The sequence below is a fragment of the Pristis pectinata genome, chromosome 12 (genome assembly GCF_009764475.1).
Source record: "Pristis pectinata isolate sPriPec2 chromosome 12, sPriPec2.1.pri, whole genome shotgun sequence".
NCBI lineage: Eukaryota > Metazoa > Chordata > Chondrichthyes > Rhinopristiformes > Pristidae > Pristis > Pristis pectinata.
The window spans coordinates 50,756,255-50,769,633 of record NC_067416.1 but is presented as its reverse complement, the minus strand read 5'-3'; positions in this window follow the sequence as shown (position 1 = coordinate 50,769,633).

Here is a 13,379-nt window from a genome sequence, read left to right as displayed (position 1 = left end):
TAACTGGGTTGACGAGCTGCCTTGGGTCCTGCTCGGCATACGCACTGCCCCCAAAGAAGACCTCCGCACTTCGTCAGCTGAGCTTGTATACGGGGCGCCACTAGTTGTCCCCGGGGATTTCATACCTGTCCTTCGGGACCAAGGGGAACAACCCCCAGCCAGTCCTACAAAGGACTGCGCGAGAAGCTTGGTTGCCTTGGCCCCGATTCCCACCTCACGGCACGGTCAAGCCCCATCCTGCCAGCCCAAGGAACTACGGGACTGTAAGTTTGTTTTCGTTCGCAGGGGCACACTTCGGGCGCCATTGCAACGACCATATGAGGGACCGTTCCGAGTCATACGGAATAACGGATCCACTTTTATTTTGGACATTGGAGGCAGGGAACAGGTTTTCACGGCGGACCGCCTCAAACCGGCCCATTTGGATCTGCAACAGCCTGTCGAGGTTGCCACGCCGCGACGCAGAGGCCGCCCCCCTAAGCGGCAGCTGGCACAGCCCACGGACCTTGGGGACTGTCTCGCCGGTTCGGGGGGGGGGTTGTGTGGCGACTCACCGTCTAGTCGGGCGAACCGGCTCGGCAGTCGGGTCGCGCGGCGTCGGAGCGACGAGGCCCAAGATGGCGGCGGGCCTCGTCTTTCCGAGCGACGGGGAGAACCCGCGCGCGGGAAAGTCCTGATGACGTAGGACTTACGTCATTGCCGGTTGCTTTGGGCGGGAACATTCTCCCTTAAAGGGCCCGCACAAGGCGGGAAAATAAACCAGTTCTGTTTGGCAATCCTCCTACATTCCCAGTACGGATCCCTGTGGAACACCAGTAGTCACAGACCTTCAGGCAGAATGAGACCCATTGACCACTAGTCTGTCTTCTATTGGGCAAGCCAATTCTGAATCAAAATGACCAGGTTAACCTGGATCACAAGCATCTTAATCCTCCGGATGAGTCTACCATGAGCGACCTTGTCAAACGCCTTACTAAGATCCGTGGAGTCAACATCCACTGCTCTACCTTCATCGATCACCCTCGTCACCTCCTCAAAAAACTGATTCGAGTTAGTGAAACACGACCTGCCCCCACACAGAGCCACGCTTTTCCAAATGCTCATAAATCCTATCCCTGTGAACCCTCTCTAATAGTGTCCCTACCACTGAAGCGAGACTCACCAGTCTATAATTTCTTGAGCAAAGGAAAAACATCGGTTGCTCACCTGTTCCCTGTGGCTGGAGAGGACACAAAGACCTTGGTCAAGGCCCCAGCAATCATCTCCTCTTCCTTGTTCAAACATTGATAATACTTAGCTGCTGACACTGCAGATCTGACGTGGTTTGAGATTGCAAAACACAAATCCTCTGCTTATCATACCCTGAAAAAGAAGACAGCAGATCACACAAAAAAAATCAACCTTAATGCTCCAATGCAGTGCCAACAGTTTGCTGCACTGCTAGTATTAATGTCTTTCACGTGTCTCTCTGACTCCAATCTCTCGGGAGAACAGAGAATTAGGAATTTATCCTGAGGGTCCCAAGGTTATGCCAGAGGTGAGGGACTTGTTCAGTGGATAGACTGGAGAGGTCGCGTCATTCCCGTCGGAACAGTGAAGGTTGAGGGGAAACCTGTCAAACTTGTGAAGTATCACTGTCTAGATAAGATAAGATCTCTTTATTAGTCACATGTACATCGAAACACACAGTGAAATGCATCTTTTGCGTAGAGTGTTCTGGGGGGCAGCCCGCAAGTGTCGCCACGCTTCCGGTGCCAACATAGCACGCCCACAACTTCCCAACCCGTACGTCTTTGGAATGTGGGTGGAAACCGGAGCACCCGGAGGAAACCCACGCAGACACACGGGGAGAACGTACAAACTTCTTACATACAGCAGCTGGAATCGAACCCAGGTAGCTGGCGCTGTAATAGCGTTTATATGCTCCCGTGCAGTCTTTTTATTAAATTTTACTATTTTCAGTCGGTAGATCCAGTAGACAAAGAACATGCTCCCTTTGCCAGTGGGGACAAGAGCCAGCTTAGTTGGTAAAAGGCCATGCTGAAGTCCATGTGTACCATGTCTGCCCGCTTTCCTTCTCCAATGTTCTCAGTAACCTCCTCAAAAAACTCAGTCCGATATGTGGGGCAGGATTTCCCATGCACAAAGCCATGCTGGCTCCCCCTCATCAGTCCCAGCCTTTCCAAGTAATCAAAAACTCTATCCCTGAGAATTCATTCCAAGTTTCCCTACTACAGATGCAAGTCTCACCGACCTGTAGTTTCCTGGCGTATCCCTTCCATCCTGCTGAATTTGGGAACATAATTAGCTACACTCCAGCCTTTCAGTACCTCACTTACGACTTACCGTGATGTCACAGCCCCAGTAATCTCCTCCTTTGATTCCCAGAAAACCCTGAGATAGACGTCCACCTTAACGAGCATCAATATAGCACACAAAACAGTACAGGCCCTTCGGCCCACGATGTTGTGCTTGAACTAATTAATCGGATCCCTCTTCCCTGCACGCTGACCATATCCCTCCCTTCTTTGCCTATCTCAGAGTCTCTTAACACTCCTATGCTGTCTGCCTCCACCACCACCCCTGGCAGTGCATTCCAGACACCCACCACTCTCTGTGTGTAAAAAAAACTTGCCCCACGCATCTCCTTTGTACCTTCCCCCTCTCATCATAAATACGTGCCCTCTAGTACTAGACATTTCAATCCTGGGAAAAAGATACTGGCCTGTCTACTCTATCTATGCCTCGGATAATTTTATAAACTTCTATCAGATTCCCCCCTCGGCCTCTGCCACTCCAGAGAGAAAAGCCCCAGCTTGTCCAACCTCTCCTCATCACACGTCCTCCAATCCGGGCAGCATCCTGGTAAACCTCCTCTGCACCCTCTCCAGAGTCTCCACATCCTTCCTATAACGAGGTGACCAGAACTGAATGCAACACTCTAAGCGTGGGCTAACCAGAGTTTTATAAAGCTGTAACATAACTTGCTGGCTCTTGAACTCAGTGCCTCCACTAATGAAGGCAAACATGCTATATGCCCTCTCTACCACCCTATCAACCTGTACGGCCACTTTCAGGGAGCTGTGGACTTGGACCCTGAGATCTCTCTGTACATCAACACTGTTAAGGGTCTTGCCATTAACTGTGTACTGTCCCTTTACATTTGATTTCCCAAACTGCAACACCTCACATTTGCCCGCATTAAACTCCATCTGCCATTTCTCCACTCATATCTACAACTGATCTATATCCTGCTGTATCCTTTAGCAATCTTAAATGCAATCCACAGTGCCACCAATCTTTGTGTCGTTTGCAAACTTACTCACCCACCCTCCCACATTTTCATCCAAATCACTTATATACATATATGACAAATAACAGAGGTCCCAGTACGGATCCCTGTGGAACACCACTAGCCTCAGACCTCAACACTCCCCTCTGCCTTCTATGGACAAGCCAATTTTGGATCCAATAAGCCAAGTCACCGTGGATCACATACACCCTAATTTTCTGGATGAGCCTCCCATGAGGGACCTTGTCGTATGCCTGACTGAAATCCATGTGGACAATATCCACAGCTCCACCTTCATAAATCACCTTCGTCACCTCCCCAAAATACTCAGATTAGTCAGAGACGACTTGCCCCGCACAAGGCCATGCTGACTGTCCCTAATTAGATCGCCCTTCTCCAAATGCTCACAAATCATGTCCTCTCCATCAGTTTCCCTACCACTGACAATGGACTCTCCGGTCTATAATTTCCAGGATTATCCCTATTTCCCTTCTTGAACAAAGGAACAATATTAGCTGCTCGCCAGTCCCCCAGCACCATATCTGTGGCTCACAAAGGTATAAAGATCTTGGTCAAGGCCCCAGCAATCTCATCTCTCCCTCTCTCAATATCCTGGGTTATCTCCCAGCAGGCCCTGGGGACTTATCCACAATGTTTTTCAAGGGACCCAACACTACCTCGTCCCCAATCTCAAAATGTCCCAGCGTCTTAGCATTTCTCCACTCTGATCTCAGCATCCTCCACGTCCTTCTCTGTAAATACCAACGCAAAGTACTCATTTAGGACCTTGCCCACATCCTCCGCCTATAAGCACGTGTTCCCTCCTTTATCCTTGAGCGGTCCTACCCTCTTCCCCAGTTATCCTCTTGCTCTAATCCGACCCACCAAGGACTTTTCATGACCCCTTTCCAGCTCTCCTGAGTCTTTTCTCAAGTTCCCTTCTGGCTCCCTTATAGTCCTCAAGCACCCTGTTTCGGTTCCAGCTTCCTAGGCAGGCAAGGCAGTGTTGCGGTTAGCGTAACGCTATTACAGCGCCAGCGACCTGCATTCAATTCCGGCCACTGTCTGTAAGGAATTTGTACGTCCTCCCCGTGTCTGCGTGGGTTTCCTCCGGGCGCTCCGGTTTCCTCCCACATTCTGAAGATGTGGAGTCTTCCTGCCCACTCTACGCAAAAAGATGCATTTCACTGTGTGTTACGATGTACATGTGACTAATAAAGATATCTTATCTTATCTAAGCCTTACATATGCTTCTTTATTCTTCTTGACTAAATTACCCACCTCTCTCGTCATCCAAGGTCCCCGTACCTTGCCATTCCTTTTTACTGGAACAAACCGATCCTGAACTCTGTGCAGCTGGTCTTGAAACAACCTCCATATGTCAGATGTGGATTTGCCCGTAAACAACTCTTCCCAATTAACTCTCCCTGACTCCTGCCTGATGCCCCCGTAATTTAATACTTTCCTGCAAGGTCCACTCTTTCCCACTATCTTAAAGCTTGAAGAGTTGTGACCACTGTTTCCCAAGTGTTCACCCACTGAAAGGTCAGCCACCTGGCCTGGTTCATTCCTCAGTACAAGATCTGGTGTATCCTCCCCTCCAGTTGGACTATCCACAGACTGCCTCAAGAAACCCTCTTGGACGCACCTAACAAATTCTGCCCCATCTAACCCTTTGCACTGAGGAGTTCCCAGTCTATGCTGTGGAAGTTGAAGTCTGCTGTTCTTACACCTTTCCAGAATCTGCCTGCATTCAGTGTCCCTGTGGCTATTTGGCGGTCTGTAGTACAAACCCATCAGAGTGACAACACCTTTATTTTTGATTTCTACCCACATACAATGAGCCCTCCGTTTCTTCCCCTCTGAGTGCAGTTGTGATGGTCGCTGATTATTAATGCGGCCCCTCCCCTTATTTTACCTCCCTCCCTATCTCACCTAAACCGTCGAAACCCTGGAACATGAAGCAGCCAGTCCTGTCCCTCTCTCAACCCGGTCCCTGTAGTTCCATGAACTGATCTGTGCACAGTAGTATAGCGGTTAGCGTAACGCTTTACAGCATCAGGTTCAATTCCCCGCCGCTGTCTGTAAGGAGTTTGTACGTTCTCCCCGTGTCTGCGTGGGTTTCCTCCGGGTGCTCCGGTTTCCTCCCACATTCCAAAGATGTACAGGTTGGGAAGTTGTGGGCGTGCTATGTTGGCACCAGAAGTGTGGCGACACTTGCGGGCTGCCCCCAGAACATTCTATAAAAACACTTGCATTTCACCGTGCGTTTCGATGTACATGTGACTAATAAAGAGATCTGATCTCTTCTGGCCCCTGTCCCAGAAGAGGTCCCAATGATCCAGAAACCTGAAATCCTGCCCCCTGTAACCAGCTCCTCTGACACGTAATATCTCCAATACTTCCTCTTTCCTTGATAATACATTTTCCAGACCATCAGTGAACATTTTCCCCTAACACTCCATCCTGATAACGTCAGTAATGTAACATCAACCTGTCAGAATGCTCTCCACCGTACATCTGTAGAAATTTGCAAGAGCCTTTGGTGACATCCCAAATCTCCACAAACTCCTGATGAAGTAGAGCCACTGGCGTGCCTTCTTCGTGATTGCATCAACGTGTTGGGTCCAGGATAGATCCTCCGAGATGTTGATGCCCAGGAACTCGAAGCTGTTCACCCTTCCCACCGCTGACCCCTCAATGAGGAATAGTGTGTGTTCTCCCGACTTCCCCTTCCTGAAGTCCATAATCAACTCTTTGGTCTTGCTGACATTGAGTGCAAGGTTGTTATTGCAACACCACGCAACCAGCCGACGTATCTCACTCCTGTACGCCTCCCTGTAACCGTCTGAGATTCTTCCAACACCAGTGGTGTCATCGGCAAATTTATAGATGGTGTTTGAGCTGTGCCTAGCCACACAGTCATAACTGTAGAGAGAGTAGAGCAGTGGGCGCCTGTGTTGACTGTCAGCAAGGAAGGGATGTTACGATCGCCTGATACAGAGGCTCCAATGTGCAGGATCGAAAAAGGCTCTAAAGGGCTGTAGACTCAGCCCGCTCCACCACGGTCACAACCCTCCCCACTGTTGAGGACATCTTCAAGAGGCAGTGCCTCAAGGTGGCATCCATCATTAAGGACCCCCACCACCCGGGACATGCCCTCTTCACGTTACTACCCTCAGGGAGGAGGTACAGGAGCCCGAAGACCCACACTCAGCGATTCAGGAACAGCTTCTTCCCCTCTGCCATCAGTTTTCTGAATGGTCCATGAACCCATGGACACTACCTCATTATTCCTCTTTTGCACTATTTATTTAGTTTTGTGACTTAGTCATTTTTATGTCTTGCACTGTACCGCTGCCACAAAACAACAAATTTCACGACATATGTCAGTGATAATAAACCTGATTCTGATTCCCCATCCTCCTCTATTGCGAATAGTGACGCGATGTCTACATTTGGGACACCACAAACATTCTCGAACCCCACATAGACTTAAATTTTTGTCCCGGGGGGGGGGCCTTATTGGTATTGGTATATTATTGTCACTTGTACCGAGGTATAGTAAAAAACTTGTCTTGCATACCTATCGTACAGGTCAATTCATTACACAGTGCAGTTACATTGAGTTAGTACAGAGTCCATTGATTTAGTACAGGTAAAAACACTAACAGTCCAGAGTAAAGTGTCACAGCTACAGAGAAAGGGCAGTGCAATAAGGTGCAAGGTCACAACAAGGTAGATCGTGAGGTCAGAGTCCATCTCATTGTATGAGGGAACCGTTCAATAGTCTTATCACAGTGGGATAGAAGCTGTCCTTGAGCCTGGTGGTACGTGCCCTCAGGCTCCTGTATCTTCTACCTGATGGAAGAGGAGAGAAGAGAGAATGACCCGGGTGGGTGGGGTCTCTGATTATGCTGGCTGCTTCACCAAGGCAGCGAGAGGTAGAGAGTCCAAGGAGGGGAGGCTGTTGTCCGTGACGCGCTGGGCTGTGTCCACAACTCTCTGCAGTTTCTTGCGGTCCCGGGCAGAGCAGTTGCCGTACCAAGCCGTGATATATCCCGAATGGATGCTGTCTATGGCGCATCGATAAAAGTTGGTGAGAGTCAAAGGGGAGAAACCGAATTCCTTTAGCCTCCTGAGGAAGTGTAGAGGTTAGTGCAACATTTTACAGCGCCAGCGACCCAGGTTCAATTCCCACCGCTGTCTGTAAAGAGAACATTCCCGCAGGGTGAGCTGGGAGGGGGCTGGTGTGGGGCAGGAACACGGGCAGGAGGGGAGGTCCCAGATTGTTCCCGGTGTGGCCCCAGCTGGGCTGAACGGCCTGTCTCTGCACCGAACATCCTCAGTACTGGGGAGACACTCAGGGCTCGAGAACCAAGTGTGTTTCAAACAGAACAGCTTTATCTGGGCATAGATCCCGAACATTAAACTCCAGCCCAGTTACAGGCGTCACTGACATCAGGAGAACAAACCCCTGCCGTGCCCAGTGACCAGGGTTCAGTCCTGGGAGTCATGAGCAGCAGCAGGAACAGAAGCCAACACCTTGCAGCTGGACAATGTAGGTTGCAATATCCAGGTACAGGAGGCAGAAGATCCAGGAGCCTGAGGGCACGTCCCACCAGGCTCCAGGACAGCTGCTACCCCAGTGTGATGAGACTATTGAACGGTTCCCTTATACCATGAGATGGACTCCGACCTCACGATCTACTACTATTATGACCTTGCACCTTATTGTCTACCTGCAATGCACTTCCCTGTAGCTGTGACACTTTACTCTGCATTCTGTATTGTTTTACCCTTGTCCGACCTCAATGCACTGTGTAATGAATTGACCTGTACGAACGGTCTGCAAGACAAGTTTTTCACTGTACCTCGGTACAAGTGACAATAATAAACCAATACCAGTAATCTTATCTAGTTGGGATATTTTGTTTAGTTAAGAACCCAAAACCTCAGTCATCTCACGGTGCATCACGGACACCAGCCTCCCCTCCTTGGACTCTGTCTTTACCTCTCGCTGCCTTGGTGAAGCAGCCAGAATAATCAGAGACCCCACCCACCCGGGTCATTCTCTCTTTTCCCCTCTCCCATCGGGCAGAAGATACAGGAGCCTGAGGGCACGTACCACCAGGCTCAAGGACAGCTTCTACCCAACTGTGGTAAGACTATTGAACAGTTCCCTTATACGATGAGATGGTCTATAACCTCACGATCTACCTTGTTGTGACCTTGCACCTTATTGCACTGCACTTTCTCTGTAGCTGTGACACTTTACTCTGTACTGTTATTGTTTTTACCTGTACTACCTCAATGCACCCTGTACTAACTCAATGTAACTGCACTGTGTAATGAATTGACCTGTCTGAACAATATGCAAGACAAGTTTTTCACTGTACCCCGGTACAAGTGACAATAATAAACCAATTTCAATACCAAAATACCAAGCCGAATGCCCCCAACGCAGTGCTAAGAGACATCCACTGTTGGTAAGTGACTCCTTTTAACAACATTCACTCAGCTTGGACCTCACAAGCGGACGCAGAGTTGGGAATTTATTTTCGGGGACACATGCGAGTGATTCCGGAGATCAGGGGTGGGTTCAGCTTCACATATTGACGGAAGAATTGCTTCTGAGGAGTGGAGAGTATAAAAAAGATGGTTTTGTGTTCAGAGTAACGAGGAGATGGCTCCGGGACCAGTGGACACCAGGTTTAAATATTTTTGCAAAATCATCCAAGGCTCAGCACATCACGGAAACCAGCCTCCGCTCCGTGGACCCTGTCTATACCTCTCGCTGCCTTGGCGAAGCAGCCAGCATAATCAGAGACCCCACCCACCCAGGTTATTCTCTCTTCTCCCCTCTCCCATCAGATAGAAGACACAGAAGCCTGAGGGCACGTACCACCAGGCTCAAGGACAGCTTCTACCCAACTGTGATAAGACTATTGAACGGTTCCCTCATACGATGAGGTGGACTCTGACCTCACAATCTACCTCGTTGTGATCTTGCACCTTATTGCACTGCACTTTCTCTGTAGCTGTGACACTTTACTCTGTACTGTTATTGTTTTTACCTGTACTACCTCAATGCACTCTGTACTAACTCAACGTAACTGCGCTGTGTAATGAATTGACCTGTACGATCGGTATGCAAGACAGGTTTTTCATGAATTTCTCTAACTTCTGGTAAACGCCTCCCCTTTTCTCTCCTCCTCCCTCCCTCCTCCCTCATGCCTCTCTCTCCCTCCCTCCCCTCTGTCCCTCATACGATGGGGTGGACTCTGACCTCACAATCTACCTTGTTGTGACCTTGCACCTTATTGCACTGCACTTTCTCTGTAGCTGTGACACGTTACTCTCTACTGTTATTGTTTTTACCTGCACTACCTCAATGCACTCTGTACTAACTCAATGTAACTGCACTGTGTAATGAATTGACCTGTACGATCGGTATGCAAGACAGGTTTTTCACTGTACCTCGGTACAAGTGACAATAATAAACCAATACCAATGTCGGAGGCTGGGTGTTGAACCGTTCCATGGGGACATGTATAAACCTTCTCCCCAAGGTGAACTCACTGGTGCCTCAGGTGGACAGCTGACTGGCAGAATGAATCTCTTCCCACACACTCACTGTGAACGTCCCGGCGTCTCAGTGGAACAGAAGATGGCGTGAATCCCTTCATGCACCCGGAGCAGTGACTGGCTGTTCACCTTCTCTGTGCGTGGGAAGAGACTCATTCAGACAGTCAGTCTGTGGAAACGCCAACAAATTCACGCTGGAGAGAGGTAGAAAAGAAAGAGGCTAGGAAAGGGAAGACAAGAAGCAAGGTGGGGAGGGGGAGGCTGTTACAAAGAATTCAATGTTCATGCCGTTAGGCTGCAAGGTTCCAAGACGGAGAATGAGGTGCTGTTCCTCCAGTTTGCGCTTGGAATTCTCCCGGCAGTGGAGGAGGCCGAGGACTGACATGTCAGTGATAGTGTGGGAGGGGGAGTTGAAGTGACTGGCAACGGGGAGATGCAGATCGTGGTTACGGACAGAGCGCAGGAGCTCTGCGAAACGGTCACCTAGTCTGCGTTTGTGATTTAGGTGTTTCCTGCGCGTGAATCGCAGAGAGCTGGCGGACAGGTGCAGCAAGTGGTTAAGAGAGTAAATGACTCTCTTATTGGACGTTATTGCAAATGGGTCAGAGTTTAGAAATGGGGAATATTTGTTACAGGCAGCCACACCTGGATCCCCTGACCTGAGAAAGGACAGAGTAACATTGGATCGAGTTCCAAAGAGATTCCCTCAGGTAACAGAGATTGGTGGAGCTGTGGATGGTACGGAAGGTCGCCAAAGGATATGGATCAGTTGCGGATATGGGCAGAGATGTGGCAGATGGAGTCTAATATGGACAAGAGTGAGGTGTTGCATTTTGAGAGATAAAATGTAAAGGGGCAGCACACAGTTAATGGCAAGACCCTTAACGGTGTTGATGCACAGAGGGATCTTGGGGTCCAAGTCCATAATTCCCTGAAAGTGGCCGCACAGGTAGATAGGGTGGTGAAGAAGGCGTTCGGCATGCTTGCCTTCAGCAGTCGCTGCACTGAGTTCAAGAGTCAGGAAGTTCTGCTGCAGCTTTATGAAACTCTGCTTAGGCCACATCTGGAGTATTGCATTCAGTTCTGGTCGCCCCCTTACAGGGAGGATGTGGAAGCTTTGGAGAGGGTAAAGATGAGGTTATGAGCCAGAAGGAGAGGTTAGACAGACTTGGGTTGTTTTGTCGGGAGCTCCGGAGGCTGAGGGGAGACCTGATAGGGGTTGATAAGATCATGAGAGGCGTAGGTAGAGGAGACAGCCAGAATATTTTTCCCAGGGCAAACACTAGAGGCCATGCATTTAAGGTGAGAGGGCGAAAGTTTAAAGGAGACATGCGGGGCAAGTTTTTGTGCACAGAGGGTGGTGGGTGCCTGGGGTGGTGGTAGAGGAATCAGGTACAATAGGGGCATTTAAGAGGCTTTTAGATAGACACATGACTCTGCAGGGAATGGAGGGATGTGGATCGTGTTCAGGCAGAAAGGATTTAGTTTGATTTGGCATCGTGTTCAGCACAGACATTGTGGGCCGAAGGGCCTGTTCCTGTGCTGCACTGTTCTACGTTGGATGTAATTCCTGAGAGGAAAGGATTGTCCTCTCAAGAGAAACTGAAATGGGCTGGGTCTGTGCTCCTTGGGGGGGGGGGGGGGTTAGAAGAATGAGAGGTCGTCTTTTTTTAAGAATATACAAGATCCTGAGGGCATGCCGGGGAACATAGTGAGATATTCTCCACTCGTGGGAGGGTCTCGATCGAGGGACACAGATTGAAGTTGAGGGGCTGGTCATCTAAAACTGACGTACATACAAACTTCTTCTCGTGGAGATAGCACGCGTGCATTGTACCTCGTCCTCGACAGAACTGCTGCCAGCCATACGTGTGATTCAGCCCAATGTCTCCACCACAAGTAAAACATCCCCTCATCGAACACTACAGCACAGTCAGGAACTTTAGCCCACAATGTTGTGCCGACATTTTATCCTGCTGTAAGATCTATCGAACCCTTCCCTCCCACATAGACACATAAATGATAGAGAAATGGAAGGCTATCACGGACACCAGCCTCCCCTCCTTGGACTCTGTTTTTACCTCTCGTTGTCTTGGTGAAGCAGCCGGCATAATCAAAGACCCCACCCACCCGAGTCATTCTCTCTTCTCCCCTCTCCCACCGGGCAGAAGATACAGGAGCCTGAGGGCACGTACCACCAGGCTTAAGGACAGCTTCTACCCCACTGTGATAAGACTATTGGACGGTTCCCTTACACAATGAGATGGACTCTGACCGCACGATCTACCTTGTTGTGACCTTGCACCTTATTGCACTGCGCTTTCTCTGTAGCTGTGACACTTTACTCCGTACTGTTATGGTTTTTACCTGCACTACCTCAATGCACTCTGTACTAACTCAATGTAACTGCACTGTGTAATGAATTGATCTGTTCAATCGGTATGCAAGATAAGGTCCACAGAATTATGTATTCGTTGAAAAACACGATGATGCTGGAGGAACTCAGCAGGCCAGGCAGCATCCGTGGAGAAAAGCAGGCGGTCAACGTTTCGGTTCAGGACTGAAGATAGGGGAAGGGGAAACCCCAATATATTGGAGGGAAAAGCAGAGCAGTGATAGGTGGACAAAAGAGGGGAGGCGGGGCCCGTCACTGAGAGAGCGGTTTCTGGAGCGCCGGGGATTGTGGGGGAGGGCAGCGGCCATTGCTTCCACTCAGACCAGCGCTTTGCCGGCCCTCCGCAATGAGAAACGCGGGCGGGGCGGACTGGAAGGCGTCGAGCTGTGCAGATACTGCCAGCTCCTGATATCTAAACCCAAGGACTGGGGATTGAGAGCGAAAATCGAGAACTGTTACGTTCCCTTAATACTATCGTGGTGCCAGAATAATCTCAGGCCGCGAAAGGAACAATATTGAAAACTTTAAAATACCTTCCAATGGCATCCAGTGTTACCCAGAAGCCCCTCGGCCTCAGAAAGCGCCCTATCAGTATCACCCAAACTAACATCAGAAACCTCAAGCATGTGTAAAAACATTGGCCAGTGAGTGTCTCGGAGGGAGGAGGCAGGAACACAGCGGGTTCGGTCCCCTCCCCCGGCCGAGGGAGCTCGGTGGCAAGTAGGAGCCGAGCGTCGGGCCGTGACGAGGCCGGGCCGGGGCGGTCTCCGGGAACCCCGCGGGCCCCAGCACTGGGACAGTCCTGGCCCTTCCCCCCACAACTGCTCCCCCTCCTCCCCCCAACTCCTCCTCCTCCAACTCCTCCCCCCTCCTCCCCCCAAATCCCCCAACCCCTCCTCCTCCTCCTCCCCCCTCCTCCTCCTCCTCCCCCTCCTCCTCCTCCTCTCCATCCTCCTCCCCCCAACTCCCCCTTCCTCCTCCTCCTCCTCCTCCCCCAACACCCCTCCTACCCTCTTCTCCTCCCCTAACTCCTCCCCTTCCCCAATTACTCCCCCTCCCCCCCTCCCCTCCCCCTCCCCCTCCCCTCCCTCCCCCCCCTCCCCC